Consider the following 8,707-nt stretch of genomic DNA (forward strand, 5'->3'; position numbering starts at 1 on the left):
ACAGTAGAGCAGGCAGTTAGACTCTTGCACCGTAGACATTTCATAACATCACCAGAAGTGGTCGCATACGTATCGGGCTTTCTGTATGTCTCACGAGCTTAGTTTCGGATTCTTACGTGAAGAAACTTCGGATTCTTCACACTGACACGCATTAAAAAATGCGTTTTTGTTCGTATAAAAAATGAATATGGGACCAACGCTTTTCCGATATCGAACTTTCTATTGCGGTTAACTACGTGAAGGTAATTATTAGGTTTTTGTTGTTTAGATTATAAATAGCTAAAATTTGCAGGACATTTTCTCCGGCGCGCGGGAAAGTGTGTTCTTTCAAATATTTCTTCTCTAATTGCACCTAAATAAAAGAAATTATTAAAAGTGCTTGCTGAAACACATGATATACATCTACTTTCGAAAGTATCGCTGTAGATTTCACTATATTATAAATTCTCTCAGCTATTTAAATATGCACGGAGATAAAAGGGGGAATTTTAGAAAGATGTAAAACGTTGTTTGCTAGAAGCATGTGTTGACTACTAACGGTTTTTTTTAGCTTTTATAACCAGATTAATGTGATCTCCGTGGTACTTACAGTGGTAATAGTAAAATACATGGCTGTGTATAATAGCACAATTTAGTATTGGGAGGGCAGAAGAAAAAGCTTTTGACTTTCAATACATCATGGTGATCATATACAATGCTAACTTCAGCAAAGTAGATATACTTCGTTCATCCAAAGCATCTAAGATTTCAGCACTAGACACATCAAAATTTCTGATACGCTCTTTTACAACAGTGCAAAAGGCAGTGCCTCTTTGCAGTCCCGTTTCCTCTTTTAATGTTTTACTACTTTTTCCTCTATTACTCCTTACTCTATGTTTTCGATGTTGTAAGGCAATGACGAGGCCTGACATTAAAACTTTGAAACATATTTGCAAGCTTTTTGATTAAATTGGACGTATTTTGTGCAATTTCGACTTTCGTGGCTGTTTAGACGTCTGCAAAATATATTGACATAGGTTGCTACTTCGACGTCTAATTGAATATCTTTCTTGCCATAGTTAACTACTTACTCCACATCAACAATATTTTTTACATAAGGACATTTTTTCATCCTGTACCATATATATTATTTTTTTTAGTCATAAATACAGTCGTTATTCCACAGGCAGGGTGTGACACCTTCTGAGGACAGAAAGGTTCTGCGAAAAACTATGGCCTTATAAAGGCATTGATATAATTGGCCTCGCTTAACCCAGCCGTAAAACACGATTTCCATAATAGGTGTCAATGTTTCCCGGAGAATTTGATCATCCACAGTCTCCTATGCCAAAAAAGAAACTCCAGCTGGCACCCACCTCTCAGACGAATGCTTGTGATTTCTCGCTCGCCGACACTGAAATTTCAGAATGGGGCATTTAACTGTGGCGCAAAAAATTTTTTTCTTGCAAATAAAATTTGCAGAAGTTAGTGAATTCTATTTGTACGACTAAACGAATTGAATTTATGTTTTATTAACTGATTGTTGGTTTTCATTGGTGAGCAATTCATATAAGCACTGCGAACAATTTGTCCATGCGATGTCAACACATGCTGAGTAAGGCATAATATATGGAACAACAACAGCAACAAAGGTTCGCAGCAATTCTTATGAGAGCAAATTTACCAAGCCTGGCTCACAGCAGCGCGATTATTAATCTCTTCGCGTGAAGTGTCGCTCTCTGTTTCAAGTGGTCAACCGCTCTTCGGTATCGGTATAAAAGAGGGACTCGGCAGAGGAAACACATGAAATATTTTGCCGTCGAAGAACTCAAAGCAGATTGTGATAGGTTTTGAAGCGGTAAAATACACTGTTTTTAGATATTCAGCCCCGGAAACTAGAACAGATATCGGCCTGCTAATCATTTTGCACGTGCGGGCAGGATAACTAGCTGAACTCAAGAACGCTGAATTCCCAACGCTGACGATGATCTCCTCGTGCAGTTCTCATATACGCCCAGTGTCGGGGCATTGCAGTACTGAAGGAATAATGAACCTACGCGTATGTTCCTTTGGCCGAATGTGGCAGCGTGCAAATTATTACCGAGTGTTTATCTCCGAGAACCGGTTTAATTAACCCAGTTCTGGTATTCATTTCGGAAAAAAAGAAGCGCTCCTAAAAAAACTGGAGAATGCCGCGTACTTCCTTTTGTTGCGGTCCTATTAAACAGAAAACTACTTATATAGAACGTATATAGAATGGAATGCCCTTTGACAGACCCAGAGCAATCATTGTGCAGTTAGATACAACACACGTGCACGCTGTGAAACTTAACGATATGGTAAAACCGGCAGTGCGGCTGCCGCAGCGCCACCGCTCGTCGGGGCCCATGGCCGTGGCGAAATCACCCTCTTCAAACGAATTTCAAGAAGCGGTACACTACAGCTATATATTCTAGAGGCTGAAGTGTGGCGGTGCATGTAAATGTTTTTTTTTTTTTTTGCAAAATGCTGCGGTGATCATGCTTTAAAGTTCTTAATGCAACTATTCGGCGCGCAAAGTAATCCCCAGAACCTATCAAAGAATTTTCTTTATTATATACCACAACTGTGGGGTTATGAAGGAATGACGCACGGTAATAAAGAACAAGCCGTGAGCTTAAAAAATAAGACAGGGCACAAAAATACGCATAGCGTGCGTTGATGTGAAGAGATATGTCTGGATTAATGAGCAAAAGGTGGGTGATATCCCCGTTGAAATCAAAAAGAAATCCACGCCGACCTAGATTGCAAACAAATGCAATCAAACATGCTCCTTTGAGATACAATATGCATTCTGAGAGAAGATACGCACAGTAGTGGCCGCCAGAAGATATGTTAATTGATTGGACATTTTTAGAAAGCTTGCAGTAATTAAGCAGTCGCATCTAGGAAAATATGGAAGAATTGACTGGCTATAGAAAAGGTTTCAGTCTTCTGCGTGAAGCAAGCGTTTTATGAAACTGCAGGGAAATAGTGAAGTTGTCAAGGCACGTATAGTGTTCAGGGCTTTAGGGCTTAAAGGAAACTGGCTCACAACCTAAGGAAACGTTGAGGGAATCGAAAATTCTAACCCTATCACTAGTAAGAGCCAAGTTAATCAAATTCACAAAATCTAGGTGAAGTGTCATGATTACTTAAAGTCTGTGGATCTGAACTCAAATGTCATCAGTTTTTGCATGTGATGAAAGGCTTTTTTCAAAGATTGAGAAGCTGTGGGTAGAACATGCCTTCATACATAAAGCTGCATTTATACCGAGTCTTAACGTTGAACAGTTTTGGCATTATTAAAAGCATAAAAACGCCAAGAACTAAAGATATAACTGAGGCATATTCAGCTTAAACTAATTAAGGCATGGAAAATCACTGTTTGCCGCGGTTTGGTGTCATTTGCTAGGTGGGTTAGCACGGTGTTTTCGCCAAGGAAAGGCACAGTGGTTTCTTTCTTCTCTATGTAAACCTGTACTTGCAATTAAGGCATGCAATCGAACAAAGTTACTTTCTCCGGTTGAATGACGATTAGAAGCAACCTGAAACTTGAGCAGCTGATGTCTGCAAGTGGGAAGCAAAATGGTATAGGACCGCCCAGAACACTGTACATAGAATGCCTGCGTCAAGATGTGGTCAAAAATCACAATATATCTATTTGGAATTAGAAATGCACATGTGCGCTCACATCCGTGGAAGCCACTCACAAGTAAAGTAAGGCTAAGCGAACAATGGCTAATAATCAACGCCGATGCACCTATACCTCCGAGTTTGATGTATGTTATGAAATGTGTTTCAATAAAACAAACTCTAAATGAGAAGTGGCCGAGAGGGAGGCAAGCGGTTGATATTGAAGCGAAACCTTCAAAACTGCATTTACTGTTCTTTAACAGCCGTCGGCATGCGACCTTGTTACTGTGACTCTTTCACGCGTATCAATTCTGTATCTCGTGTTTATTCATGCTCGTTGTCGCGATACGACGCGTTATCAGTTTCTTTGTCCAGCAAGATGCGCCGAGATCTGTCTCGAAGATTCCGGCCACTCGCGTATGTTTCTATAATGTTCCAAGTTGTGATGGTAGCAGTTTACGACGTTACCTAGATTGTTCTGAGTAGCCTTTAATTGAGCGTTGACGAGTGTGACGGGCATTCTCTGTTCGACGATCGACGAGCGCGTTTGTTGCTATCGCCGCCGCCGAGTTGCTTAGTTCTTTTGCCGGCGCAAGTCAGCCCAATAAAGAGTTAATTTCAGTACCATCAAGTCTGTGTCTTCTTTTGGTGTTTACGGCCTTGTCACCACTACCCAACAATATTAGGAAATTCAGAAATAGGATGGTCGCATCTAATGCAGCCCCGGGATTACTCGTTCGCACTTGAAGAGGCCGTACTCCAGCTTGGTGACTTCGGTTGACAGTACTCACCATCGAACTAATGCAAAATAGATGCTCTCTTTAGCTACTGGAATAAAACGAAGGGAAAGGAAATCTTAATACAAATTGCCCACTGTGGATATGTTCCAGCTGCTATTTACAGGCGCTGCACTTCACTGCCGCTCACTTAAAAAAACAGTCAAGTAGTCATTGTTCTCGATAACGTCGCGCTTGAATCGAGGACACAAGAATATTTTAGACATTTTTTTTTTTCTGGCTCATAAACGCCTATATTGCTTTCGGCTTCCGAAGGAGTGCAAGCAGAGCAAGAAAAAATAAAGAGGAATGAACTTTTAATCAGAACAATAGTTTATCAAAAAAAAAAAGCGCGACTCGCGGCTCAAAACACTTCCAAAACCTAGATTGCGTTCAGTTTGTGCCACCGCAACTTTTACTTCTGTGTTAGGTAAAACAGGAACAATCGAAAACAAACAGAAATACTCATACACAATAAAATAATCTTTAATTGAACTAAACCCTTCGAGGCTTAGGCTATGGATTCAGCGATGCTGCAAAAAGTGCTATGTTTTCTTTATTTTGTTTTCTTGTATGCGGGAGGAATTTTTGCAATGAAATGTTGCAGAGTGACTGCTTCTTGCTGAATACATTATGATTTTTACAAAGCTGTATCATAATTATTGTATAGGAATATGAAGTTCTCTTTGCGATTATTAAGGTGTACATCTCTCTACCCCTTACAGTGAATCTCAGAAGAGCGCGATCATGAATCGCAGTACGCAAGCTAGAAGTATTCGCCTAGTCCAGGATCACACAAAGTATCTGCAGTGAAGGATAAAATTGCAGCCGTACCAGGGATTACATCGCAGAGTAGTTAAGGCAAAAGCTTTTAATTGCTTATACGGTCGGCGTTAGTACGTCCAGCCACACTATAGCTGTTGTTGTTCTTAAGAGCTTTATTTTTCCACCGATGTAGGAGGCCCCCTACTCTCCGCCCCCAGCACGAAGGCCTATGGGATGGAGGCCGGGGTCTCCACGACTAAAGACAGGCGAAGCGACAGTGTTTCTTCGCGGCTTCAGCCGCCAGGCGGACAGCTTGCTGCTGGTTAACGGGGGACTAGCTCCGCAGTAGCAGTTCCCAGGCGTCTCTACTATTTATGTTTTCTTTGGTGCCAGGGGAATCAATGCATTGCCAGTTTATATGATCCAGAGTAACCATTTCCCCTCAGGTTTTGCATTTATCGTCCGCCTTTTCTTCCACTTGGGTGTAGAAAAGCTAGACGGGACTTGGAAAATTCCCAGCTTGCAGGCGCCGCCAAGCGACGGCCTCCTTGGTATTTAGCGTTCGGTTCGGTGGTGGCAGGGATGTTCTGCTCAGTCTCTAGTGTTCTAAGATTTCCTTATAGGTTTGCAGCCTCTCGTCCATCCCATCGCAAGCAGGCGGCTCTACTGCTGCCCGGAAGTAGAGAGCTCGGGCTAGCTCGTGCGCCACCTCGCTGCAATGGATGGATCCATGCGCTGGGGTCCTAATAATTTGAATCCTTCTTTCAAGTTTTCCTCTCTCTAAAAGTTTGGCTGCCTCCTTCGAGACCCTTCCTTTTCCAAAGTTCCAGACAGCCGTTTTGCTTTCATTAATAACTATGCTGGCCTCCGTTCCAACTCAAGCGAGTGCTATCGCAACTTCATCAGCCGTGTCGAATTTCAGCTTCTAACGGACTCACTAATAACTATGCTTGCTTCTGTTCCAACGCAAGTGAGTGCTATCACAGCTTCTTCAGCCGTGTCTACATTTCGGTTTCTAACGGACGCGGCGGCGGCGGGTACGCCACGGCCATTGACGACCGTAGCCACCGCTGCCCCCGACTTCCCGCTAGCTGTGTCTACGTAGGCGACCTCCCACGGCTTCATTTTTCCTGCTTTCTTTGCGAGCGTCTCGGCCCTCTTTTGTCTTCTCTCCTTGTTGTACGTAGGGTGCAGCTTTTAGGTACGGGGGGGGGGGGGGGGGGACTATTATTTATTTGCGACACTTTCATGGCATGTCCGCATTTGTCGCTTCTTCCTCTATCGGACTGCAGTCCCACCCAGCCGAGGATGGCTCTGCCCGTGGTTGTTCTGCTCAATATTTCTAGTTGTGCCATGCGCAGAGCCTCCGCTAGTTCAGTCCAATTGTTGTGCACCCCCATTTTGAGGAGCAGCTTACCGGTATGCTCAAGAGGAAAGTATACAACAGTTGCATCTTGCCTGTACTCACCTATGGGGCTGAAACGTGGAGGCTAACCAAGAGAGTCCTACTTAAGTTGAGGACAACCCAGAGGGCTATGGAACGAAAAATGGTAGGGGTAACATTAAGAGATAGAAAGCGCGCAGAGTGGCTCAGAGAAATAACTCAAGTTACCGACATTCTAGTGAAAATTAGGAAGAAGAAATGGACATGGGCAGGACATGTAATGCGAAGAGAGGATAACCGATGGTCGCTGAGTTGGTTGGTTGTACAACTTTTATTTCCATCGGAAACGGGGAGTTGTGCGCCCGCGGATTAGAGGCTGGCAGGTAGCCCTTGGCTTCTTGCGGCCTCTTCCGCCAGATGGACGGTGCGGTGCTGGATCGCAGGGTCCGCGCTTCGCAGCAAAGTATCCCAGGCTTCTCTACTTGTAATATTTTGCCCTATCCCTGGAGATTGTGGGCACTCCCAAATTATGTGGTCGAGGGTCCCTCTCGCCCCACAGTGTTTGCAGAGATCATTGTCCCTAAAGTCTGGTAGCGCGTGAAACGCCCAGACCGGGTTCATGAACGTATTAGTTTGTAGCCGCCTCCACGCGACAGCTTCTCTATTATTTAGTCTAACATCTGGCGGGGGTACCAGTCTACGTCCCAATTTATAATGGTCGATGATTTCCCCATAATTTTGCAGACGCTCGTCGTATGCCCAGTGTTCGGGGGGCTCGACGGCTACCCGGAAGTAGAGAGCTCGGGCTAGCTCGTGAGCCGCCTCGTTACCAGGGACGGCAGCGTGAGCGGGTGTCCAAATTAACTGAATTTTCCTATTTATTGTTCTTTGGGTGAGGATTTTGGCCGCCTCCGGCGATATCCTCCCCTTCCCAAAATTTTGAATGGCAGTTTTGCTGTCGCTAATCATGAACTTGGCTTCTGTTCCTACGCAAGCTAGCGCTATCGCAACTTCCTCCGCAGTCTCTATGTTGCGGCCTCTGATGGCTGCCGCGGATACCGGTGCCCCTCGGCCATCGACTACCGAAGCTACCGCCGCACCTGTTCTGCCACTTGCCGCATCAACATAGACTACTTCCTTTGTTCCCATGTTCTTGAACCGTCGCTCTAGAGCTTCAGCTCGTTTGGCCCTTCTTTCGACATTAAATTCTGGATGCATATTCCTAGGGAAGGGGGGGACTACCAAGGCATTTCCTGATTTCGCTATTAATTGTGACTTTTTTTCGAACTCCCCTGTCTGGGTTGAGGCCTACTTTTGCAAGGATTACCCTGCCCGTCTCGGTCATGCTTAGTCTCTCTAATTGGGAGACTCGCACTGCCTCCGCCAATTCTGCCCACGTGTTATGCACCCCGAGTTCAAGCAGTCGTTCGCTCGAGGTACCCATGGGCAGTCCTAGCGCCTTCTTAACGCATCTTCGAATCAGGCAGTCTAACTTCTCTTTTTCGCCGGCCTTGATGTCCAGGTAGGGCGTGGCGTAACTGATTCTGCTTATTACAAATGCCTGGATTAGTTTTAGCAAATTTCTCTCCTTGAGGCCTCTTCCTTTAGTGGCGACCCTCCTCAAGAGCCCGAGGGTTTGCATCGCGTAACTTTCTAATTTTTTCAGGACCTCTCCGTTGTGACCGTGGGATTGAATGACCATCCCCAAAATCCTGATCTGATCTACTTTTGGCACACCGGTTTGCCCTCCACCTGAATATGAAACTCCCCGCTATTCTTGCAGCGGAGGTACTTTGGGTTATAAACGAACAACTCAGATTTATGCGGGGAGCACGAAAGTCCCCTTTTAGCCGCGTAATCGACAATGATGTCGGTCGCTGCTTGCAGGCGTTCCTCCGTACTCGCATCGCTCCCATGGTTAATCCAGAGGTTAATATCGTCCGCATACATGCTAAAATTTAGCCCCTTGATTTGGTTAAGTTTACCCGGGAGGCCTCTCATTGCCACGTTGAATAGAAAAGGCGATAGCACTGAGCCCTGCGGTGTGCCTTTGCTTCCTAACTCTATCGTAGGAGATTCTAAATTTTGAAATATCATGCATGCTTTTCTGCCCGATAAGAAGTCTTTTATGTAGTTGTACGTTCTCTCC

The sequence above is a fragment of the Amblyomma maculatum genome, chromosome 10, assembly GCF_055883805.1.
Source record: "Amblyomma maculatum isolate TAMU_Amacu chromosome 10, ASM5588380v1, whole genome shotgun sequence".
Lineage (NCBI taxonomy): Eukaryota > Metazoa > Arthropoda > Arachnida > Ixodida > Ixodidae > Amblyomma > Amblyomma maculatum.